Source organism: Macaca thibetana, chromosome 8 (genome assembly GCF_024542745.1).
Source record: "Macaca thibetana thibetana isolate TM-01 chromosome 8, ASM2454274v1, whole genome shotgun sequence".
Taxonomy (NCBI): domain Eukaryota; kingdom Metazoa; phylum Chordata; class Mammalia; order Primates; family Cercopithecidae; genus Macaca; species Macaca thibetana.
In genome coordinates, this window is record NC_065585.1 from 87,489,357 (window position 1) to 87,516,845 (window position 27,489).

The window sequence follows — 27,489 nt, forward strand, 5'->3', positions numbered from 1 at the left end:
TTGTCTCCTGAATTATATGGCCACTGTGCATTCTAATCCCACATAAACCAAACACACTCAGCTCAGCCAGTGAGAAGCCCTATTCTGCCAGGACAGGCCTACAGATATCAGACACAACATCCTCTCTTCCTCCCCAGACAACCCCAGACAATGGCACAGAGAACTGCCAGGCTAGAGCCCAAACATCCTTAAACTCCATGGTAAACTGATGATGTTAAAAACAGCCAGAGAATAATTAACTCACAAATCCCCAAGTGCATTCTCAGATCATCCACATGAACCAAAAAGCAGTGAACTTTTCCAAATGCACAAAAACAGAAGCAGAAAGCAAGTGATTTAATCAAGATAGAGATTAAAGGTAGGCATCTACCTACCACCTGAATGAGTGTTTCATTTTGATCTCTGTCTTGACCAACTATACAAAATTCCTATGAACTGAGAAAAAATTTATTTATACTCCCTTGTGAAATTAAAAGTACTAGATTAACTGCATTCACAAGTGCTAAACTATGAAGCACAAGTAAAGGCTGAACTATGAAGCTTCAGTTTTATTTCAGGTGACCTGCTAAAATAAACACAATCCATATAAAAAATAAAGCCCAACAACATACACACATCCCCCAAAAATCACACAGAACACACACATAGAAAGGGTGGGCCTGCTTCCTATCCACAACACCGTCAAGCTTGCTGTGGTAAATGAAAGCCAGGAAGCTCATCCCTGAACAGGATGAAGGGGGATGAATACAAGAACAAGGAAGCCCTTCTATAAAGACAGTTCAGAGTGTGTCTCTGTGTGTATATATACTCACATGTTTAGTCTCTTAGGTGTGTGAAAGTAAAATAAATACTGGGGCCCCTAAATCACCAAGCTAAAGGGAAAAGTCAAGCTAGGAATTGCTTAGGGCCAACCTGCGTCTCCTTCTATTCGAAGTCACCCCTCTGCTCTCTAAGATAGATGCATATCTGATTGCCTCCTTTGGAAAGGCTAATCAAAAACTCAGAGAATGCAACCATTCCTCTCTCACCTACCTGTGATCTGGAAGCTCCTTCCCAGCTTCAAGTCTTCCTGTGTTTGCTTCAAGTTGTCCTGCCTTTCTGGACCCAACCAATGTACTTCTTACATATGTTGATTGATGTCTCATGTCTCCCTAAAATGTATAAAACTAAGCTGTGTCCCGGTCACCCTGGGCACATGTCATCAGGACTTCCTGAGGCTGTGTCAGGGGCGTGCATCCTCAACCTTGGCAAAATAAGCTTTCTAAATTAACTGAGACCTGTCTCAAATTTTCTGGATTCACAGTGGCACATAATGGCACATAATGCCAGCAAATCAGAAGACCTGATGAAAGGAAAAAGAAGGTAGTCTAACTTCATTATGACTGAAAAAAATGAATCTGGCATATCCATACAATAGGATATTACTTAGCAAATAAAAAAACTAACTATTGACACACAAAACAGCATGAATAAATCTCAAAATAATTGAGTGAAAGAAGTCAGAACAAAAGATTACCCACTGTGTGATTCTATTTATATAATATGTAAATTAGAAAATGCAAACTAATCTACAGTTACAAAAAGCTTATCAGTGGCTGGCTGTGGATCAGAGGCAGGAGGGAGACAGTACTGAAGGGTACGAGGAAACTGTCGGGGTGACAGGCATGTCTATTATCTTTAGTGGTGAGAGCTTTATGGGTGGATACCTATGTCAAAACATCAAACTTCACACTTCTAATATGTGCAGCTTGGGTGTCACTTTACTCCTCAATAAGACTGTTTAACATTTTTTAATAAAAATAAGTTCACATTGACCATTTCAGTTTAAATGAAAACTTACAATATGAAGGAGATTATTTTCACATTCAGAAGGATATTTTATCACAGTTACATAACATACATATCATGCTTTGTGGGCAAGCAATTTCAGAATGAATACAGATGCGGAATATTTAAATGTCTGTATTTCTTCCCATTCATCCTTTTCACGATTTAAAAGAAGCTAAAGCATTTTACAGAAAATTCCCATCACTTTCAAGTTTCTTACAGAGACTCTCTAAAATTCAATAAACCTCTAACTTTTTGGAAAAGATGGGACCTTAAAGACCATCCTGCCCAACTTTCTCAATTTGAGGAAGCAAACTGAAGAGCCCAGCCCCTTGCGGAGTTCATCCAGTCTTACGGCTTTGAAGTCAGCTCTACTTTGCTGACACCTACCTTTGTCATTTTAATCGACATCGCCACTGAACTACAGACATTTATTCAACTGCCCACTAAGCTACCTCACTTGACTACCTAAGAAGTATCTAAAACCTATTGCGTCCAAAAGGGATATTCTGATTCCCCTCACCATCAACTTCTCCAATTTTCCCCATCTCAGTAACTGAACCATCACACATCCAGTTGTTCAAACAAAACAAAACCTAGAAATCATCTCCTGCCTTCCACATAGAATCCACACTTAAGTTCTTTAGCTCTGTCTGCAAAGTACATTGCCAAAGCTGTCCCAGGCTCCATCTAGATGGCTGCTATGGCTTCTTACCCAGACAACAGCTCAAAAAGGTCCCCATTTCCTCTTCTGCCTCTACACAGTATCCACAGTCATGGGGCCATCAATCCCCAGACCTAGAACACTTACAGACTTAATGCCATGATTAAAGTGAAATCCTAACTCCTTATTCTGCCCTAAAAGATCAAGGCCCCTGGACAGGCCTGGTGGTTCACACCTGTAATCCCAGCACTTTGGGAGGCCGAGGCAGGTGGATCCCAAGGTCAGGAGTTCGAGACCAGCCTGTTCAATATGGTGAAACCCCATCTCTACTAAAAATACAAAAATTAACCAGGCATGGTGGCCGACGCCTGTAGTCCCAGCTACTCAGGACGCTGAGGCAGGAGAATTGCTTGAACCCGGGAGGCGGAGGTTGCAGTGAGCTGAGATCAGGCCACTGCTCTCCAGCCTGGAGACTCTGTCTCAAAAAAAAAAAAAAAAAAAATCAAGGCCCCTTCCACCTCTGTAGCCTCATTTAGCACTATCTCTTTTCTGGCTACATTTCAACATTTCATACTGACTGTCTCCAACACACTAAACTCATTTCCACCTCTAAGCCAACGCTTTCCCACCTCCATACCCGGAATGCACACAGATACTTCACCATTCACATCTCAACTCAAATAACATCTTCAAAAGCTTCCCAGACCTCACAATCTACAGAAGCATCCCCTGGTGAGAAGTTGGTGGTGAGGAGAATCAGGAGTTCCCTTTTGGCCACAATAAGTTTAGATATTTATTAGGTATTCAAGTGACTAGCTAATTCACTTTTGATAGACCCCACTTTACTGACTTTACAGTACTTATCACTACCTAAAATTATCTTGTGAAGTTTTTTACTTATTTATTACATATGCTAATAAAATTCATTCATTCATTTATTCATTCATTCATTCATTCCTGCTGTGCCTATAAGAAGCATTAGCCCAAATAAGAATTGTGATCCTTTCTTATTTCACTTGAAAGCATTCATCTCCAGGTGCCTGGTACTACTGGGTAAAAAGTACCCACATCCATTTAAAAAAAAAAAAAACAAAACAAAAAAACGGTCTATTTTGATCCTTTTGTAATTCCTAAGTGTGATGATTATTTTTACCTTTTTACAACATCAGCACATTACCTGTCTGATGTTTAAAACTAAAAGTCAATTTCAACTGTCCTATTAATTTTACAAGATCCCAAATCTCCTTCCTCAACCTTTTTACATCAGCACATTACCTGTCTGATGTTTAAAAATAAAAGTCAATTTCAACTGTCCTGTTAATTTTACAAGTCTCCAAATTATGCTTCTAAAGAAATGAAAAATTCAAATCCTGACCTGCCTCATTATCATGAGATTTCTATTTGATACAATATCAACTTATCAATTTAGAGGTATGATGTTGATTTTGGGATTGCACTGCCTCTCACTAAAAAAATACACTTTTCAATAAGGATCACGTCAATATAAAAAGTGTTAACTTTTAGTGATTAGATTGGGATCTGTAATATCTTGCCTTTGGGGTACTTGGCCAATAATCACTTACATAATATACTATCTAAATGCACCAATTTAAACATTTTTAATGCCTTAATTTTCTTTTTTCAAATTTTAAAGTTTTCAGACACTGTTACCAAAAAAAACACAATAGATTTTTTATCGGGATGGTACACATTATAAATGATCTCACAGTAAATCATTAATCACTGGGACGTACATTTCATAAGGACAGAGATTTTTATCCATTTTGTTCATTGTATCCCCCAGCACATTCCTGGCACATTATCAGCTTTACAAATATGTGTTGTTAAATACCTGCAAGCTCCTGTTTTATCTCATGGAGATCACCACATTATTCCAAATTTAGAAGGTACTGCCAATATGTGTAATCTCTTCTTGCTATTGCTTGATGTCATTAAAATATTAAGCATGAGCTGAACAGCAATTCCAAAGCACAAGTGCTTGACTTTCAAGCTATATAGTGATATGTGGCAAATGGGCAGCAAGAGATCAACACAGACTTTTGCATAAGATGTGATCAACATAGATTCTCTTATGCTGTACTCCGGCAAGACTCAATATGGAATCTGGATACACGAACTGCTCTAGGGCTAGGGAGAAAGCCACCGATGGAAGACCATCTATGCGTCTCTGAATACAGGCTGCCAGAGTATCAAATTTTATACTGACCCCAAGGTGAATGTTAAATAGCTCTACAGGGCTGATAACAAAAGTCGCCATAATAAAGTAGTCAGAAGCAACAATTGTGAATCATAGAAAAGAAGCTCAGTTTTGAGTGTGCTGCAAGTAATTTATACTAATGAAAATTAAAATAGTGAAGTTTATGAATAATTTAATAAAGATTATTCCTAAAACATTACTCTTGCCTTCATATTTCTAAGAAAAAAACAGTAGAGATACAACTAGTTTGCTGGGAACTACATATAACACAGTGAACACAAGTGGGATGTGTGTCATATGAATGCCACCTATCATATCAAAGTAGCTGACACTGCAGATCTGAAGCAAGCAGCTCTCTACCACCTAACAAATCCTAAATACAAATCCCTGTTCCAACCTTGATCAAGTAACCTTGACATTTACCACCTCTTTCTTAATATGAAAATAGGAATAATCTCTGTCTAGATTTGTAAATAATGAAATTTATAAAGAAAAAGAAAAACAAACAAACAAACATACACTTCTGATACTTTGATCAACATGGTGTGCCTACCTGAACGACTGGATGAGGTGGAGCAGGTTCAGAACCCACTGGGAGAGCTCCAATACAAGGCAAGAAGACAAGAAAACAGGCCATTATTTAACAAACAAAACAACCTGTTATAAAATATGCATTATACCACTTCACATCCACCAAGATGCCTGTAATCAAAAAGACGGTAAGTGTTGACAAGAATGTAAAGAAACTGGAACCCTCACATATTGATGGTGAAAATGTAAAATGGTACAGTCACTTTGGAAAACAGTTCCTCAAAATGTTAGGCACAGTTATCGTATGACCCAGCAATTCCACTACCAGGCATACACACAAATGAACTGAAAACTTAAATCTACACAATAGCTTCTACACAAATGTTCACAGCAGCATTATTCATAATTACGAGAAAGTGAAAGCAACCCAAATGTCCATCAACAGACAGACAAATAAAATGTGGTATATCCATATAGTGGAATGTTTGGCAATAATAAGAAATGCATGATGATACGCAAAGATAGATAAACCTTGAAAACATGCTACTGAAAGAAGTCAGACACAAAAGACCGCATGTCGTATGATCCCACTCACATAAAATGTCTAGAATAAGCAAATCTATAGAGACAGAAAGTAGATGAGCGGTTGCTTAAGGCCGAGGGGTTTGGGAAAAATGGGGAGTGACTGCTAATAGGTGCAAGGTTTTTTTTGTGATGGAAATGTTACAGATTAGACAGCGGTGATAGCTGCACATCTGTGAATACATTAAAACCATTGAACTGTACACTTTAAATGGGTGAGTCCTGACGGGCACGGCGGCTCACGCCTGTAATCCCAGCACTTTGGGAGGCCGAGGTGGGTGGATCACGAGGTCAGGAAATCGAGACCATCCTGGCTAACATGGTGAAACTCCGTCTCGACTAAAAACACAAAAAAATTAGCTGGGTATGGTGGCTGGCGCCTGTAGTTCCAGCTACTTGGGAAGCTGAGGCAGGAGAATGGAGTGAACCTGGGAGGTGGAGCTTGCAGTGAGCCGAGATGGCACCACTGCACTCCAGCCTGGGTGACAGAGTGAGACTCCGTTTCAAAAATAAATAAATAAATAAATGGGTGAGTCCTATGGTATGTGAATTATATCTTGATAAAGCTATTAAAATATATTGTGTATTATCTTTAAATAATTATAGCTTTCAACCATCAAATGATATGTCTTATCAAGATGAAGTATGGATATGTTGTCACCCCAACAGCTACATTCCACGTAGTTCACAAAGTTCTGTCGCAGCCCCCAGTCCCCATGACCAAGAGTCTTCCCCAGGCCTTTTCTTCCCGGAGAAGATACTCTTTCTTCCTAGAATCACAAGTGGAGCTGGTTTCAACTGGGGCTGCTTCTGTGACAAGAAAGAATGGGCCAACACTCAAAGAAAAGCAGAATGAGAGAGGGAGTGGGGCAGTGGGATAAGCAGGGAGAGGGAAAGAGGAAGTGGAGAAAGGAGCAGACACAGAGAGGAAGAGCACTGTATTTATTATTGGGGCATTTGCATCCAGCCATGCTGGCTAGTTTAAAGTGGGTTTCTGTAATTTGCTTTTAGGGGAGTCTTAATATGTTATTTCACAACAAACTCTTTCCTCATTTAACGGATGAACTTTCTAAGGATCTATACACAAGTAAAACTAAATCCTGGGCCATTTTTGTTTAATAACAAGACATATGAAACATTGGAAAGAGCACATATAGCTCAGTGGTTAAATGAAGTCAGACAGATTTAGATTCAAATGTGAGTCCTAGGCTTACGTAAGTGACCTTGGTAACACTATTTAACTTCCCCAAACCTTAGTTGCCTCTTCTGTAAAATGGGAGCCCTGGGTTTGGTTTCCTTACAGACAGGCCACTGTCCGGATTAAATGAGATAACCCATGGCAGGGTCTCGGTACAGTACCTGGCATATGAAAACACAAATATATGACCCACCATTATTAGTGGTAAACTCATGATTTATCACAGATATATTTAAAGCATAGAAAAGTTTTGATTTAAAGCAAAGAGAGTATGAATAAGACTGGTAGGTAAGACCTGGAGAAAGCTGTATCACGCTTCACAAAAAATATTTTTCATTCATTTGGAGAGCATTATTTTTAAGATATGTTAGAAACTAAACCTAGCAATGGTAAACACAACAGCCAGAACCAAAAATGCTAATTCATAAAAATCAATTCCGGTTCATAACTAACCTTGTCAAATACATACCTTAGTCAGAGTTACTTCTTCTTAGCCTTCAGTCTGCAATCACTTTTGAAAACCACTCCCCACTTGCAAACAGACAGCTTTAGATGATTATTTAGATTGCTAAGCTTTCTGTTCTTCTATGACACTGAATATTAATGCATCCACATGAGAGAATTACCTCCATTCATCTACTGCCTGTAGATATCACTAACTTGACTCAGACATAAGTTCTCCCCAAAAGTGACCCTGTGATCACCCAGCTGAGTTTATTCATTCATTCAACAAAGATTTAGTGAGACCCTACTATGTGCCAGGTACTGTACTAGGTACTAGAGATGCAGAGAATAAAATAGGTACCTCTTCTCTCTGTTCTCATGAGGACCTGTTGCCTCCTCATCAGAACATTAACCACACTGATTTCTGATTTCCTAATTACTTCTCTGTAACCCCTACAGAGACTCTAAGCAAACCTGAGGTCAGGGACCATAGCAAATCTGATTTTCATTGTATCACATTATTTTGAATAATAAGTCACGGAAAAAAATGAAATAGAATGAGTTGTCTGCACAGTATAGCCACAGTATAGCTATTCACATGGTCAAAGACTCATGCAGAGCAAACTCTGAAGTGTGTAGAGACACATAGGCTTTACAGGTCACTGAGACTCCCATCAGTGCCAAATACAGTCTGCCACTCATGTCCTGGCTACATCTAGAGCTTGATCCAAATTATATGATACAGATGTAAAACTATATGATACAGATATAAAATTATATGATACAGATATAAAATATTACATTTATTTTTATAAATACATATATTAGATTATCTTTTCACTGAAAATATGTCTATATAAGGTAAAGAAGAATACAACTGCACATAGATTAGCTAATATAGAATTTCTTAGGTGAAACCCACCAATTCCAGAAAAAGCATGAACTACTACAACTCACCCAATATGAATTTAAATAGCCCTATAATTAACTGTTAAGAAAACTGAATTTGTAATTGAAAATCTCATGGAAAAAAAATCTCTAGGCCAGCCAGGCACAGTGGCTCACGCCTGTAATCCCAGAACTTTGGGAGGCTGAAGCAGGTGAATCACTGAGGTCCGGAGTTCGAGACCAACCTGACCAACATGGTGAAACCCCGTCTCTACTCAAAATACAAAAAAATTAGCCAGGCGTGATGACACACACCTGTAATCCCAGCTACCGAGGCTGAGGCAGGAGAATCACTTGAACCTGTGAGGCAGAGGTTGCAGTGAGCCAAAGTTGTGCCACTGCACTCCAGCCTGGGCAACAAGAGCAAAACTCCATCTAAAAGAAAGAAAGAAAAAGAAGAAAGAAAAGAAGGAAAAGAAGGAAAAGAAGGAAGGAAGGAAGGAAGGAAGGAAGGAAGGAAGGAAGGAAGGAAGGAAGGAAGGAAGGAAGGAAGGAAGGAAGGAAGGAAGGAAAGAAAGAAAGGAGGGAGGGAGGGAGGGAGGGAGGGAGGGAGGGAGGGAGGGAGGGAGGGAGGGAGGGAGGGAGGGAGGGAGGGAGGGAGGGAGGGAGGGAGGGAGGAAGGGAGGGAGGGAGGGAAAGGTAAGAAATATCTAGGACCAGATGGTTTTACTGGAGAATTCTATTTAAAAAATAATTAACACTCATTGTATACAATCCCTCCCAGGAAACAGAAGAGGAAGGAATACATCTCACTTCAATAAAGGGAGTGTTCTAGACTTAAGAAGACTAAAGAGACATGAGAACTAAATGCAACCTGTAATTCCAAACTAGATCCTGTTGCTAAACAGAATTTGATGAGATAACTGGTAAAACTTGAATAAAGTCAAAGATGTGATGATGGAAATGTATTAATTTTCTCATTTTGATGGTCATTTTAATATTACACAGAAGAATGTCCTTTTTTTAGGAAAATACCACAAAATATTCGGAAGCGATGGGTCATCAAGTCAGCAACTTACTCTCAAATGGTTCAGGAAAAAAAAAATGTTCTCTGAAATGTACTCATAACCTTCCTGTAAATTTAATATTGTTTTAAAACAAAAAAATTATTTCTTAAAAATATAGAAGGCTATCTTTATGATCTCAGGATATAGAAGAATTTCCTAAACTAGGTATAAAAATATTGTAAATCATGAATGTTATAAATTCAGTAACATGAACATTAAGAATTTTATAAATGGAACATTATTCAGCTTTTCAAAAGGAAAGAAATTCTGGCTTTTATAAGTCACATAACATATATCATATGTGACAACATGGATGAACCCTGAAGACATATGCTAACTCAAATATGCCACTCACAAAAAGACAAACACTGTGAAATTCCACTTATATGAGGTATCTAGAACAGTCAAATTCATAGAAACAAAAGGCCAGGCTGGGCCTGGGGGAAAATAGGGATTTGTTTAATTAATATACTGTTTCAGTTCTGTAAGATGAAAAAGTCCTGGAGATCTACTACCCAACATTGTTAGTACACTTATCACTACTGAACTACACACTTAAAGATGGTGAAGACGGCAAATTTCATGTTTATTACCACATACATATATTCATTTATTGACAACACTATGAAGAAAGGAAGGAAATAACACAATATTGCAGAAGTCACTCCTCTCTGGGATGGGATCTAAAAAGGGCACACAGGGAACTTAAAAAAAATTTCCTTAAGTTTGAGTGCAAGTGGCTTTCATCATCCTCCAAAAGGATACCTCTTGCAAATCTAATTTTTAAAATCAACTCCCCAGGAAAGGGAAGATGTACCAGTACAAAAAGCTCTAAAAATAAATAAAGAACTAAAGGAGAGGGAAGAGTAAAGGAAAGAACCAGGAATTCTCCCAATATTATTAACTTTAAAGTATATTTTCTAAATAATAAAGGATCAATTTCTGTACGACAACTTAGTTATAAGTAGTACTGAGTAGTACTGATCAAATTAGATGGAACTTTATATAACTACCAAATATCTTTTTAAAATATGGAGCCAAATAATATCAAACCCTCAGCCTCCCTATACTACTCACCGAAACAGGAGGAGTCAGACAGGACAGCGGCAGTCCTCAGTGGTCTGACCAAGGGGAAGCAGAAAGAGGTGCTGAGGGCCAGCGTTCTGCCTGGAGAAAAATGGAAGCTGGCGGCTACACAGAATACAGCTTGTTCAGAGGCCTCCCACTCCTGACTGGTTTCCCTCTAAGAAAAAAAAAAAAAAAAGGTAAGGCTCAAAAATATATGCACATAGTTCCTAGGGGGAAAAAATAAATGTCTAATTCTTCTCCTCAGTAGCTTTAAGACATGCAAATCAAATTCTGAATTTTCTACTGTTCAACTGGCTGTATCAGCTGGGACTCAGGTCAGATACAGATGGGTCACAGATGCTGACTGAAAATCACCTATATTTTACTCTTATTTTTATTCACAATGCTTTCAGGAAAAAAACAAGTTTGATTTAAATTTTTCTCATTCTATTCAAATCACCATAGGCTCTTCATCAAATGAAATTCTTACTGTGAAAAATACAATGGAATCCTTTAAAGATAAAATGTGCAACCTCCAAATAGAATCTTAAGTCCTGCCCCATACCCTGAACTCCAGACTCACATTTTCAATGGTCTCCATATTTCTACTTCAAAGTCTAGCAAGCCTCTGAAACTTAACACAGTCGAAAGGAAAATCTTTCATATTCACCCTTTCTCATATTCTAACAGCCACTTCTCTTCCAGGCAGGCGCAAGAGGCTGTCACACTTACCTTTCACTGAGCCGTTAGCATTTAAACTGTCCATGGATGGCAAAGCTAAAAGAGTACTGACTGTAACACTCCTTCTAGGGCCACATGGTCCACACAGAGTTCTGCTCCTGCCAGCGCCGAAAAGCACTCAACCTGGCTCCCGCACCCGCTTACCTGCGTGTTCCCTCCCACAGGGGGTTGAGCACACGGGGTTCCAGTAAGTGGGGTCTGCACCTGCCAGCGCCTAAGTGGCTGGTTACTTTTGGCACCCACATCCCAGTTCCTGCCAGCAAAGGGGTCAGGGAAATTATCTTGCTTCACTACCTCAGCCAGGTGACCAAATTAACATCAACAATAACCAGTCACACTGAAAGCACACACCTAGGAAAGGGGACTGTGCCCCTCTGCAAGCCACGAAGAGAGTCCTCACTGGAACCCAACCCTGCTGACACCCAGATCTCAGACTTCCAGTCTCTGGATCTGTGAAAAAATAAATTTCTGTTGTTTAATCCATGCAGTCTGTGGTATTTTATTATGGCAGCTAACTAATACAGACCTTAAGCAAAAACTAAAGAAATCAATCAAGTAAAGAATTTAGTCAATAATAATGTACCAATACTGTTTCACTGGTTGTGACAAATGACAATACTAATGTAACACGTTAACAACAGGAAAAACTGGATGTAAGTTATTTGGGAAGTCTCTATTATTTTCACAACTTTCTGTAAATTTAAAACTATTCTAAAATACAAAGTGTATTTCTAAAAATCCGATAGCTTCCTATCATATTTTTATTATAACCAAAGGCCTCCCAATCTCTTTCACTAATCATCTAACATTTATACCTTGCTCACTCTGGTCTACTATGTTCACCTTTACAAGGGATACAAAGTATGAGTTACACAAGTGTACACATTTGTCAAAATTGATCAAACTGCACACTTAAGGTCTATGCATTTCACCATATATGTTATACTTAAATTACAATTGTTTTAAAATACATGATTGCAAAATGAATAATCTGATGGCCTAAAAAGAACCCTTGAATTTGGTGGCTGCAAACACTAAAATTTCTTTTGCTCTGGAATCTGCAATTTGGCATGGTTCAGCATGGATACCTCATTGCTTCTCTATTTGCCATCAGCCAGGGACTGGTATTATCTAAAGGCTCACTCACTCACATGTCAGATGGTGTATGCCGGCTGTCACCTAAGACTTTAGCTGGGCCTGCAGGTTCGAACACCTATACAAGGCATCTTTATATGCCCTGAGCTTCCTCACAATATGGTGGCTGTATTACAACAACTTTATATTCAGTGTGATTCCAATTTTGTTTCAATACACACATGCATTCTAAAAAAAATTAACAAAAGTTTTCTCTGGAGTGAAGGACAATGAGTGATTTTTTAAACTTTCAGTTACACATTTTTATTTTATAAATTTTATACAATAAAACATCTTGCCTTCTAAACCAGAGGAAAAAAATTCAGTTCCCTATTAGGGTAAGTAACACATTAGTGAAAACACAAATGAAATTGGAAATGCAAAAGTGTCAAATATATTTACATGTTATAAAAAAAGAATCCGCTCACAAACAGCGAACATATTATGAAATACTTCATTCCACCTTACTTTTTTACCCCCCGAGATGGAGTTTCGCTCTTATTGCCCAGGCTGGAGTGCAATGGCGTGATCTTAGCTCACTGCAACCTCCGCCTCCTGGGTTCAGGCGATTCTCCTGCCTCAGCCTCCTGAGTAGCTGGGATTACAGGTGTGCATCACCACACCCGGCTAATTCTTGCATTTTTAGTACAGATAGGGTTTCACCATGTCAATCAGGCTGGTCTGGAACGCCTGACCTCAGGTGATCCACCTGCCCCAGCCTCCCAAAGTGCTGGGATTACAGGCGTGAGCCACTGCACCCAGTCCACCTTACTTTTTAAGTTACAGATGAACTGAACATCAGCACATCAGAAACTAATAAAAAATACAAATACGTTCAATGATATCTGGTGTCTTCTAAATTACATATCTGGCCCTTTTCATGGCACAGGTCTCCCTTAGGTCCAATTCCTTCCTCAAAACCTTCTCTCCATATATTCCTTTAATCATAACCACCTACTAAACATTACCCTAGAAATAAAATCATTTGGAAAGCAAGGCCTACAAAAGCAAACCTCAGATGCTAGATACTTCCTATCTTACAGCATGGTGTAACCTCACTTAATAATAGATTCTATATTTTTATTAAGATTTAAGGCCTACTGAACAAATACTATGGCTACCTCAAGGTCACTCTGGACTTCTCAGTAATGATTAAACAATCCAGGAGCCTACAGCAAGATCTTTTGCTCCTTTTCCTTCCTTGGCTTCAGCCTTACTGCAAAACATGCCCTTCCTTTCCACTATCTGGCCCTGCAAGGCATATTCTTACATTCCATACCGATCAACAATTTCTATCGTCTCATAAATTCTACACTTACTCTAGTAAAAAGTTAACTGTTTTGCTTACACTAAAGTTCTTTTCTTCATCTGACATCAAATAACTACTTTTATAATTTCCTAATTTTTCAAAACACTGTTAATTTGCTCATACCAAATTAACATACTGGTAAGTTATATTTTTGCACTTTTCATTTCCTGATGTGTCTTTTTTCTGTTGACTCACACTATCTGATTACAACAAATTCATAAGCTTTCTCTCAACCTGGACTATTTACATTATAAAAATGTTCTATGTTCTATAAAATGCTCAACTTTAAAATGATAGCTAAATGATTTTATTTATCCAATTTTACAATATGAGTTTTTAGTTATTCCAAGAACTTCATTGACTAGAAAGTCAATTCTTAGGTGCTTCAAAGAAACAATGTATTATCAGTATGAAAAGTTAAGGCTTGTGTGGTATTAATCAAATATTCCCAAGACTTGCCCAAATAGAAAACAACTGTAAATATACTCATATGTTGCTTAATGATAGGGATACATTCTTAAAAATGCATCATTAGGCAATTCCGTTTCTGTGTAGACATCACAGTATACTTAACAAATCTAGACAATCTAGCCTTCTACACACACAGGCTAGATGGTACAGTCTATTATTCCTAGGTTACAGACCTATACAGCAACTTACTGTACTGAATACCGTAGTAACCAACACAATACTATGTGTGTATCTAAACACAAAAAAGGTACAGTAAAAATACAGCATAAAAGATAAAAAATGGCATACCTATACAGGGCACTCACCATGAATGAAGACTGCAGGACTGAAAGATGTTCTGAGTGAGTGAATGTTAAGATCTAAGGCATTACTGTACACTACTATAGACTTTATAAATATTCTACATTTAGGCTACACTGAATTTATTTTTAAAAAGTTCTTCTTTCTTCGATAATAAATTAACCTTGGCTTACTGTAACTTTTTTACTTTATAAACTTTTTAAGTCTTCTGTAATTGCACTTAGCTTGAGACACATATTGTACAGCTGTACAAAAATATTCTTTCTTTATACCCTAATTCTATAAGCTCTTTTCTATTTACTTTTAATTTTAAAACTTTTTGTCAAAAACTAAGACCAAACAGGCCAGGCGTGGTGGCTCACGCCTGTAATCCCAGCACTTTTGGAGGCCAAGGCAGACAGACTGCCTGAGGTCAGGAGTTTGAGACCAGTCTGGCCAACATGGCCATAGTAGAAATCCCATCTCTACTAGAAATACAAAAAAAAATAGCCAGGTGTGGTGGTGTGCACCTGTAATCCCAGCTACTCAGAAGGCCTAGGCAGGGGAGTTCCTTGAACCAGGGAGATGGAGGTTGCAGTGAGCCAAGATCATGCCACTGCACTCCAGCCCGGGCAACAGAGTGAGACTCCTGTCTTAAAAAAAAAAAAAAAAAAAAATACAACCTAAGACACAAACACATCCATTAGCCTAGGCCTACACAGGGTCCAGATCATTTATATCACTGTCTTCCACCTCCAATCTTGTCCCACTGAAAGGCTTTCAGGGGCTATAACATGCTGTCATCTGCTATTATGACAGTGCCATATTCTGGAATATTTCCTGAAGGACCTGCCTCAGGCTGTTCTATAGTTAACTTTTCTTTTTAGTCAACGGGAGCATACTCTAAAACAATGATAAAATGTATAGAAACTACATAAACCAGTAATGCATTTAACATTATCAAGTATTATGTACTGTACATAATTCTATATGCTAGACTTCTACAGGACTGGTTGCACAGTAGGTTTGTTTACACCAGCATCACCACAAAAACATGAGTAATGTGTTGCCCTAAGACATTACGAATACTAAAGCTTCACTAGGCAACGGGAATTTTTCAGTTCCCTTATAATCTATGGGATCAGCATCATATATGAGGTCTCATGACCTCACTATGCACTATGCAGTACACGACTGTACTACACAAATTAGGGCTATACGCGGCTGTACAAATTTATAGTAGTCCCAAGGTACCAACTCAAGACCTTTGGCTAAATAAAGAAGAATGTCAAAAATGTTTTAAGTCCTATCTCCTTCCCTTGATTCTCCTGCTTATTTCAGTACTGAAAAGAACTTTCTCTGGTTGCTGAGATGTTCAAATGAGTTCATTACTATCAAATCACTTTTAAAAACGTATATGCATTATATAAATTAAAAGGTATTTACTATTAGCATAGTAAAGAAAATATTGCCGCATGGGAGGGGGAGGAGTAAGCCTATGGCAGACATGGGGTTGGCAGAAGGGAAAGAAAGAGGGGGAAGAGACAGAATGTGAACATATGCTTGTCTCCCTAAAAGAAATGTAAATGTATACGTCCATCTCCCTTGCTCCTCATCAGCAAAATGTTGGCATTTGCTGATACACTGGAAGCAGCCTATTTAAGTCAGGAGTTTGATATGCTATAAGGTCATACACTGCATGTCAGTGTGGGAAACAGAGAGGATCCTCCACAGAGCTGAGAAGATGAAAAACCCTAAACTTTGATCAATTTATTAATAAACAGAGAATAGTATTTTCTTCAAATACACGACTAATTTCACTACCAATACTTTATTCGCATGATACACATTATAACTGCTATTCAAGATAGTTGGGGATAGGTACTTTACTATTTAACTGGAAGTTATGACTGCAATACGAGATTTCAACAGAAGGCAGAATTATTTTACACTCCTTCCACATACTTTTATTTTAAGTAGTAAAGCACAGGGCAGCCTGTACCCTAATGTCAGGTTTCCAGCTCGCTGCTAGGAAAAGTCGTCTGGACAAGGGGGAATCCTGTATTATAAATGAAATCCCTGAAGACTAAACAACAGGAGCACATTCTAGCTAAGGACCGCGAATGAGTATCCCGTGTAAAGTGCAAATACTTACTTCTAGGTTAAGTATGCTTGAAATAATTATAAGTAAAATTTGAAAAGTCAACTACCTTTAGTCTGAGGCTACAGTAGTCACCTAACTCTACCCACCACACACCCCATCAACAACTTCCTTAAATCTTATCCTCAATTCTCACAATAAAATATTTCCAAACTTTCTTTGCTGAATAAAAATGGCGCTGCTTTTCCCATCACAATACTGTTGATTTCTCAGTAACTCTTAGGCTCTTTAACCATCAAACTCGATTGGCCTCATTTAAATGCCACCCTTCCATAGACAGTGCCAGGTCCTTTTTTGAGGGTTGGGCCAGGAGGTAAAGGTGGCTGCTTCTATCAACAAGGTTGCAACTTTCTCAGCTAGAATCCTGGCAATAACTCCCTCTGACTTACCTTCATAACCTCTCTGCCTTCTCGAAACTGTTGCCTCTGTCTCCCTTAAACCACATTCCAACGCAAACTGTCTCCAAAGTGCAGTAGCACTTAAGCCTCTCTGTGCCCCTCGCACCCATCAACGCCATCTCTAATGCACCATTCACACCTAGACCGGTGCATCAGCCTCTCCGGTGGTCGCTCAGAGCCACGCTCGGGGCAAGCACCACCACGCAGGCCTCTGCGAAATACAGCCTTCCGCGCCCCGTCTACACCCCAGCCCGTGCGCACCAAGGGCGGCTGCGGGACCCGACCACCGAGTCCCAGCCCCGCTGCGGCGGAGGGCAGGGACCAGCATGCACACCCTCAAGTCTATATGAAGACCCTCCCCGGGGGCTGTCGCCGGCCCCAACGCCTGGCCCACCCCGGCCCTGGCGGCGGATGAGGGTCTGGAGGCGCACGCAGCAGAAGGAGGGAGGAGGCAGCTCGAACCGAGGGCTCTCCCGTAAAAAAGAAACTTGTCTTCGCCTCCCTTCCAGGGGCGGCGGGAGGAGTGCACCGAGCGACCGGCCCCAATCCCCACAGCTCTCCCAGGCACCCCGCTCAGGCAGTACCGCGGCGGCAAAGGGCGGCGAAGGCGCGATGTCCGACACCCGGGTGCCTCGGCGTACCTACCTGGTGGAGTGGCAGGTGCACTGGGTTGCTGAGGGGCCGCAGCAAGTGGTAAGTCCATGGTGAAGTCCGTGGTACTGATGATACTGGAGGGCGACTGAAAGGCTCAGACTAGCGACTGCTCTCAACTTTGCGCCCTGGCCGCCGCCGGCGCTCGCCGCGAGTGACCGCTCCCCTGCCTCCAACTTCCAGCAACTTCCAACGCCCGCTCCCCACCTGCAGTGAGCTGGCGCCAGACGGTCGCAGGGAACAATCGTGGCGTGGATCGCCGACGCGGGAGCCAATCAGAGAGCGCCGGCCGCACCGCGCCCCTCCCCCCGCCGAGGATCGGAGCGAGGGGAGAGAGCGCGGCGAGGGCGTAGCGTGAGGGCTCCTCGCGGGCGTGGTGGGACGCGTCACCGAGGTAGGAGGTCAGAAGGGCGTCTTTGCCCCCCCTCACCCCTCCGTTTTTCCTCCCTGGAATGTCGCGGCCATCCACCTCTCGCTAGGAGGGACGGCAGACAACCTAGGAGCGCGGGGTGGCCCGAAGAAAATGGGGCAAACTGAAGGACGTCCCAAGCATGGCTGGGGACCTTGGGGAACAAGCTCAGACCTGGGAGGAGGAGGACGGCAAACCAAACCTACCTGAAAAGCCCCCTTGTCTTTGAAACTGCTGTGTAAAAGCCCAAAGTTGAGAATAATCCCGTGTTCTGACCCTTTCAGCCGCCCTCCAGCCACACCTGGGCCTTCCAGGCGGCGGGAGGTGGGCCTGCGTTGGACATCTGTGGTCGCAGGGAGACCAACTCACGTGTTAAAGTTCAGTTCTTTGGTAGCCAGCCACCCTCACTGAAGGTCCCGACTTCCTCCTGAAAAGGTCAGTTTTTTGTTTTGTTTTAGAGGAAGTCTTGCTCTGTCGCCCAGGCTGGAGTGCAATGGGGAGATCTCCGCTCACTGCAACCTCCGCCTTATGGGTTCAAGCAATAATCTGCCACAGCCTCCCGAGTAGCTGGGATTACAAGCGCCCACCACTATGCCTGGCTAATTTTTATATTTTTAGTAGAGACGGGGTTTCACCATCTTGGCCAGGCTGGTCTTGAACTCCTGACTTCGTGATCCACCCGCCTCGGCCCCCGAAAGTGCTGGGATTACAGGCATGAGCCACTGCGCCTGGCCAAAAAAGGCAGTTTTCTAAGCATCCCTTTACCTGTTGAGCACAGCCACCCTCAGACTTTTGAATTCTCCGTATCCACATACCTTCTGTGTGTTGGGGGAGGGGGTTCCTGTGTGTGTCTAATTCATTTGCCCCAAACTTCATAAAAGTAATCCATTTGATCTCTAAAGTTGATGGAAACATCAACTTTGTGCAGCAGATTTTTAGAAGACAATGCCATAGGAGGGTTCCTAACTCTCCTAGAGAGCTCAAGACTTAAGGCTTTGACAGTTTGTAATTTGTATAAAAATACTGTTCACTGAGAGTTTAACTGCATGTTTTAATACTTTTGGTAGAATACCTCACTTAATGCTCACAATTACAGTGTGAGATAGATACTATTACACACCCTCTTTCAAAGAAATTGAGGCACAGAAAAGTGACGTAATTTGCCTAACAACACACAACTAAGTTGATTGGAATCCAAGAAATCTACCTCCAGAGCTGACCTTACCACTAGGCCTTTGTCTTCCTCACACCTAAACCCATTCCAGAAATTCCCATCAGCTAGCAGTTATACCATTTGCTTTATAACTAGTCTGGAATCTTGAAAAATAAGAAAACACGAATAAGAACACACCCGCTTTGGTAAATGGGCCCGTGGGCTTTAGTTTCTCTGAAAAGGAAGCAGTTGAGCCAATCAGTGCAGCCCCTTCCTGCCTAAAATTGGTCACCGTAATCTTAGTTTGGTAGATTCTCAGCTGAAACTGAATAGAGGATGGAAAGAAGAATAAGAAAAGAAAACCTGGACCTTCATTCAACCTGCGGAAATGTTCCAGTGGGAATCATAATCAATTAGAGAGCAACCCGTTCTGTTCAACTAGTTGCTTATTAAAGAATATTAATCCAAAAATCTAGATTTCTCTATTAATACATTATTAGAAAAAAAAATCCTTTCTTTCAGTTTGGAAACCTGCAGAGAAAACATACAGGTGGCTGAGCATACAAACTGAAAGAAAAATTGAAATACCATTTTAAAACGATTAAAATGTGTTGGGAACATACTGCAACCTCGAGTAAGCAGCATGGAGATACAATCTCTGCCTGCCACCACGCCCAGCTAACTTTTGTACTTTTTGTAGAACAAATAATGTCACAAAAGGAGTTTCCTTAGGCTGAATTTTTATTTTAGTCAGACATGACAGAACATAGCCTATTATTTGGGCCTACTTCACCTAAAAGCATTAAGAGAGTTTTGCATTTACAGAAATAAACAGGATAACAACTAGTTTTGAACTTTTTCTTCTTAAATGTTGAAATATAATGTGGTTAGATTATTTTACTTTTAGCTGTCAGTATCTATTTTGAGCTTTTACAAACTGCACGGTAGGAAAGGATTTCAAAAGTACAAGCAGTAATTAAAGATTTCATGGATGAAAGTTAAGCAAATGAATGCATAACTTATTTGGAGTACAGTATTACTTCGTAGCACATTTAAAATTATTTCTCTGATTGACCATTTTGAAATTTCCAGGCTGGCCAGGCATGGTGGCTCATGCCTGTAATCCCAGCACTTTGGGAGGCTGAGGCAGGTGGATCACGAGGTCAGGAGTTCAAGACCAGCCTGGCCAACATGGTGAAACCCCATCTCTACTAAAAATACAAAAATTAGGTTGGCATGGAAGCACACACCTGTAATCCCAGCTACTTGGGAGGCTGAGGCAGGAGAATCGCTTGAACCTGGGAGGTGGAGGTTGCAGTGATCCAAGATCACACCGTTGCACTCCAGCCTGGGCAACAGGGCAAGACACCATCTCAAAAAAAAAAAAAGAAAAGAAAAGAAAATTCCAGACACCATTAGACTTTATACTTCGGTACAGTATTTCTCTAATTCTACAAATATTTATATTTTTTTGGTTAGCATCCCCCTGGTAATCAATTAAATGGTCCTACATTACTCTGGGACAGAGGCCAGGAACTTGGTCTTACAGCATAAAACTATTACTCTTTGTGTAAAATACATTCTGCTACTGGTCACTAGATACTTATCTCAGAGAGCTCCTAAAATTGTTCCCTTTGGAATTGCTTGACTATCATTGAGAAATAAAAGAAAAAATCAACTCACATATATCTGATACAACCCAACAAGACTGCGTCTCCGTGGGGATCCAGGACCATCTTTATTAGAATCACTCAGGATGCTTATTTAGAACCCAGATTCCTGGACAATAGTCAGCACATAAAATAATCAGAATGTTCTATGTCAGAGCCCTAGAATCTGCCTTTTATCAGTGTTCATGGGCAATTCCTAAGTACAAGCTGAAGTTCAGGTACCATTGCCCTGGGCCTTTAATAGCTCTCATTTTGTTAAGAACTTCATTATAATTAAACAAATGCAAAAATAATTCACATATGCTGATTCTTATACCAGAACAAGTAATTTAACTAGATTTTATTGTGTTTCTAATTTACAAATAATAAATCCATAACCCTTTTCCTATGCTAAAATGTTAAGTAAATTAACATTAAATTAGTACTAGTAACTATGACAACTAATATTACTAGACCCATTTTGTCATTGAAGTAAAATAAAAATCAAATGCCCAGCATCCTTATTGATTATAAATGTGTAATAAATATATAAATACTCCTCTATATTTCTGAGTAACTATGGTTTCTTACAAACCATAGTTTGTAAGATCTGTGTAGATCTATGTAGACCTGTGTCCTGATCAGCACAGATCAAGCCAACAGAAAGTTATTTGCCCCACTACCTCAGAAAAAACAGGTGGAATGCTTTAAACACCTGGCATTCGAAATTGTATTGTGTATTTGTGTCTGTTTGCTGATTTGCTGTCTGCATCCCAACCCATAGAGTGAGAACTGTATGAGTGCAGGGGCTCTGTCCACCACTGAAGCACCAACACTTAGAACAGTGCCTGGTGGGTACAGGTGCTCAGCAGATATTTATTGAATAAACAGAAAGGAAGGCAACAGTTCCACATCAAGACAGTGCCTAATATAAAAAGTTTCACTGTAAATCATCAATAAATCTTTGAAACCACAATGTTTATTTTCAATGGTCATTTAATTGTGTCAGTTTGTTTTATTAGCCAAAGTTTGCAGTATCAGATTGCCTCTTTTATACCATTTGGTGCCTGGAAAATATGCAACACAGGCTTTTCTTTCTTTCTCGCCCCTAACATTTCTGAGGGCTAGGGGGAGGCAGGAAGTGAACAATGTCCACGAGTCTTCACTGCCATATTGCTCTCATAGCTCAAAGTCTACGTTAGAATCATCACATCCTTCCTGAAATATGTTGCCAGCCTGTCCTTTGAAGCAGAGCCCTGATAACTTTGTTTCAAAGAGTGTCTAATGCAATAGACATTTATTTAAGATCGCTTATGTGCTAATAATGGAGACATTCAACACAGTGCCCAATTCCCTGTATTTAAACTTATCTTTTGGTCACCTTTACAACAAAACATTTCTATTGTTTTTTTCTTATGCTTCTTTCCCCAACAAACTGGAAAAACTCAGAAAGAAAATTTAAAATATTTTAAGATTGCAAAAGTATAATCTTTTGAAAATGTGCAATGTCAAGCAATGTATTTACAAACCAATGCTGACATTTTAAAAACAGATAAAATTTAATAAATTTATTTTATTGTTTTATCTCTAAGATCTCATAAGTTATTTATATTTCAAATGTCAGACACATTCAGCAGATTCTTCCAAAGCAGAAGCAAAATGAGCTTTTAACTTAATGAGTACCATGGTTACGCATTTATCATATTTCTGCACAAGTATCAACGTTGTTTATTATTTCTTCAGTTTTACTCAAATATATGATAAAGTCAATAGTCTATTACACACGCACAGCATTTTTGCACATGGAAAAATTATGCATACTCTACAGATACAAATAAACTGAGTAAGAATGACAAGTGTAGAAAGAAGGAAATATGCAGCCTTTTCAATCTTGTATTTGTAAAAAACATGGTCACTGTTTTCCTAATTGATAATTCTTAATGTATATGACATGGCTAGACATCAGAAGAAAAATGACAGATATAAATAAGAGATGTCAACAAATACAATTTTTCTATTGCCGTTAACAGCCTCTGCCCCACTATGAGCTTGCAGGGCCCTGGCTGTCCCTGCAACACACCGTCATGGTCTCTGCCTTCTCCAACTCTGCAGAAACTGACCCAGCACCCTTGCTAGTCTATCCAGCGAAGATGCTCTCACTTACCTGAGCTCATGGATGGAGGAGAGGAGCCTCCACCTCCTCAGTTCACAGAGTCATTTTCATCTTGGTTCCATTGCTGCCTCTTAATCACCTTTTTGCCAATTACACTGCACTCTCTTCTTTCTCTTCAGTTCATCTGCCTAGACTTAGCTCTCAGGGAAGATAAAGGTCGAGGCAAGAGTGATGGCTGATTCAGAAAGATAAATATTCCTCAAGGAGAATACCTGCATGAGCACAGGAAGGAGTTGAAGGAGTCTATGCAAATATTTTCTTTTCAACATAATAAATTTAAGTATTACATGTTCTCACTCATATGCAGGAACTCAGAAAGTAAATCTCATGGAGACAGAGAGTAAAATGTGGTTACCAGAGTTTGGGAAGGGAAGAGGGGATGAAGAGAAGTTGGTTAAGGGACACAAAATTACAGAAGGAATAAGTTTTAGTATTCAGTAGTACAGTAGGGAAATTATAGTTAATAATTTATTTTGTATTTCAAAATAGCTAAAAAAGAAGAATTGTAATATTAATATTCCACACACAAAAGATAAATGTTTGAGGTGATGGATATTCCAGTTACCCTGATTTCTTCATTATACCTCCTATACAGCTATCAAAATATCACATGTACCCCCAAAATATGTACAGACATTTTATAATAAAATCTTTTCAAAAAAATTAAATTTAGGTGTTATAAATTTGAGTCTATCCACTGATTCTTAAGAAACTACATAAATTTAGTAGCTATATAGTTAAATAATATTTTACTAAATTTTCTACAACTACTTCTATTTTAATGGCAGTGATTTAAGAGTTAGAAATAGTAACCAAAACTCTTATGACTCATATCTGCATTCCACCATACTATCTACTCTAAACATCATATACTGAGAAAGAATACCATCTATCTGAAAGTGTATTACTAGCAATTCATAATCCTTAAGAAGGCAGATATTAGTTAAGAACCATAAAGTCTTTCTCTCTCTGGAGGATAGTTGAGTTTGATCTCTCTTAGACCAGTGTTGATTACTTTTATAACAATTTTATTGCCAGAGAGATGGCTCCAACTTCTTTAATATTTGAAGTGAAAAATGATCACCAGTGAAATGAACAATTATGTAAATGTGCTCATAACCTGCAAAAGAATTTTTTTCTAAATTCCTCTTACAGCTTTCAAAAAATGAAAGTGTAAGCAATATTGTATGCTAAATGATCTCATTTTTTTGCTTCCTACTATGTCATATGGTAAAAACGTGACTAATGGTATTAATAAACAACATCTGTTTAGATAAACTTTATACCTGAAGCAATATTGTTGTATATACACTGCATGTACTAAGAAAATTTGAGATGTCACTAGCTTTAGAGTGTTCTAACTTAGCTGAACTTCAAATGTCCGTTTATATATACAACTAAAAGACATAATAACATACTTAATTACATTATTAGTAATGTAATCAGTTTTTGAAAAATGCTAATTAGATAATTGACCCTTAGTAAAGACATTTTAATTAAAATTAATGTAAATTTTACCACTAAAAAAAATGACTCATTTGCTGTAATGATTTGCACTTACAAATAATATTTTTCTCCTTATTTCAAGGCCGATTTTGTACTATTTAAACATAAAGTTATCTGCTGCCCTTTGAAAGGAAAAAGAACATAATGAGCACAGGGTTTACATATATTAGAGAGCATTGACCGACATACATGTAGGCTCTCACCAGCAGATTTCTATGCACATTCAGAGACAGCGGTGTTTGTTCCGAGATCTGCTTATACCAGTTATGCTTTTGATAATAATATGTAAACTTAAAACTTAGCACATAATCCATGAATTATGAGGATGAAAAGAGATGTTTCTAATGAAACTGAATGCATTGGAAAGACTGAATGAATGCAAGACATTTTAAAAAAATGTTTATTTGGTGTGGACAAGACCATTCTCTAAGTTTGGAGAAAAAAATATGAAAAACAAAAAGCATTCCCTTCTAAATGCAGGTTATTTGAAAAAATTTAGCTAGTTATTTGTCTTAAAAAAAATGGAGACTGGAAATCATAGAATTTAGTTACCTAATGGAGAAACCTAAGCCACTACAGAAAGATGATGGAGAACTAAATTCTGGCTAATCTAAGTAATGGCCATGGCTATGCATCCCAAGATTATAAATAAATATCCTTTCTATGTATAAAATTAAAATAAAATGTTTAAGATGTATGCGTGTGCTTATTTTTAATTGTTACCTTCAGCCTGGTTTTTCTATTAACTATCCACCCTTAACATACAGTTTCTACCGTAACATAAACATGCCTACAGTTTGATAACAAAACTATATTTATGGGTTTTTCTCATTATCATACCACAGGAGAGTAATAGTACAGGTCTTATTCTGCAAAAAAAAGAGGAAAAAAGGCATATCAGAGAGATAATATGGTGTGCAAAAATAGGATGTGCAAGATGTTCTTAGGTAACTGTGGAGAGTGAAATGTGGTTAGAATAAATATGTGAAAAACTACAGGAGAAGAAGTTCTATGAGTGAATAAGAGCTTTATTATATAGAATTTGATTGTTGGCCCAGAGATTTTTTTGTAGACGAAATAAGCAACTAATTATTTTTTGAGTATGTGGCAAAGAGAGGAAGAGGGGTTGGAGAAAGAGCTATAGAGTTGTACTGTGTACAACTTGTGTATTAGGAAGTTGGACTGACAGTGGAAATTAAAATGTTGTGCAACGTACATACCTAAGTCAGGCAGATCAGTTAGAAGGATAATTCAGTGAATGGCCAGCATGAGGTGAAGTTGGCAGTACAAGTAGCAATGCTGCTGAGAAGGCAAGAAAAATGAAGACTGAGCAGTACCCAATTGGCTTAATGTAGCTGTCAGGAAACGAAGAACAGAGACGTACTCGATGACTGAGTAGAGATCATTGCAGGGAATGGAAAGAACAGATAGAGTTAGATTTTGAGAAGGAAAAAAAGTCAAGCTTTGCTGAATTGCTGGATATTGAAACTTTGAGAAAAAGAAGATGATAAATATTTGTGATTAGAGAATGAGGATATCATGGAAGATCAAGATAGGTATGGCAACGAAGCCTAAAAAATAGAAAAAAAATGATGTTGGGGTTGGATGCGAAGAGATAAAATAATATGAGGACTCAAAATCACACTTTGCTTTTGGTAATGTGAAAATATGGATCGAAGAATGAAAGAAATCAGAGGAAATGGAAAAATCAAGTGTCAACAACTTACTTTAAAAGTTTGGCTATAAAGGAAGTAGAGAGAAACAGCAGTAAGTAGGGAGACATGTGGGGGTCCAGGGACAATTTTATATCAGAACATGTTGGATTTTTATAGGAAGACTCAAGTTGACAGTAAGAAACTAAGGTACAAACTAGAAAGGATTACAGATGAATGGAGCCCCTGAGAGTTGATGGAATGGAACCCAGAGCTCATGTGGAAGGACTGGCCTATGGAAAAAGGAATATTTTCTGCATTATCAGGAGGGTAGAAGGAGAGAATGGGAACATGGAGGTAGATTTGTTGACATGGCCCTGGAAAATGAGGAGAATGTCATTTGAAAGCTTCTGTTTTTTCTCAATGAAGTAAAGGATATTGCCACCTCTGAAGAGTAGTGGGGGGAAGTATTGGAGATTTGGAGAAGGTAGGAAGGATTTGCGTATATGAAAACCTAGGGTTGCAAGAGTGAGATCCCAAATGGAGCTGGTGAACACTATTTTTAGTACTATAAAGATGATTGGAAGATTTTCTCCAGCAACCCTCTGCTGCTTGGATACAGGTAATAGGAATGTGTGTGGTTGAGTGAATTCAAGGTTAGAGTTTTATGGGTAGGTGGGGAAAAAAAGCAGAGGAAGTCAACAGAGGTGATGATATTTGCAAAAGGGTGATCACAATAGGGAATTGTAGAACGTAAGTCAGTCAAAGAATGATAACAAGGGGCAGGGGCCTAGTAGATAGAACATTGTGGGGTTAATGGATCAGAATTCATAATAAGGGTGAAAAATTGTTGCTGCAGCAGTACCCAACATGTGAGCTGAAATGATAGGAAGCCATGATTTTAATGGTTTTAAAATCATAGTTTTACAATGGTTTTAATTCAGGATTTCAGAGATGGCTTTTTAATGGTTTAATAATGGTTTTAATTCAGGATTTCAGAGATGGCACCATTTCTAGTGATGACACAGCCCAAGACTTGACTATGGGAGATGGGTGGATACAGTACAATTGTAAAGAGGAAAATTGAAAATGAGGTGGTCTAGGAATGGAGAGGCTAAAATGTGAAGGCATCTTCATGGTTGTTGAAGTCATCTGAAATGATGGCAAGAGTTTGGGTGGGAGAAGAAGGCTGCCCTCTGGGGGTACCTAGATTGATGACAAAGGGATCAATGAATAAAGGTATGTCCACAGAATTTTGATTGTTAAAGGGGAAAAGAAGCTTGTACAAATGAATGTGAAAGTTTCACAAAAGCAGG

The 27,489-nt window shown here is 39.1% G+C and overlaps 1 protein-coding gene and 1 long non-coding RNA gene across 3 annotated transcripts in view; one reads left to right on the forward strand and one right to left on the reverse strand.

Moving 5' to 3' along the window:
- LOC126961737 (uncharacterized) overlaps positions 1–17,861 on the reverse strand; it is a 53,971-nt gene extending 36,110 nt beyond the window's left edge. The window contains exons 1-3 of one of the 2 annotated variants that reach the window (XR_007728404.1): positions 17,626–17,861; positions 11,580–11,678; positions 10,497–10,662 (exon numbers count right to left, since the gene is read on the reverse strand). This is a non-coding gene — a long non-coding RNA (uncharacterized LOC126961737). The remainder of the gene's footprint in view (positions 1–10,496; positions 10,663–11,579; positions 11,679–17,625) is intronic. The other variant, XR_007728405.1, reaches the window with a different exon arrangement.
- The window catches only part of PENK (proenkephalin), a 1,067,564-nt gene that overhangs the window by 293,176 nt on the left and 746,899 nt on the right, over positions 1–27,489 (forward strand). The window lies entirely within an intron of this gene.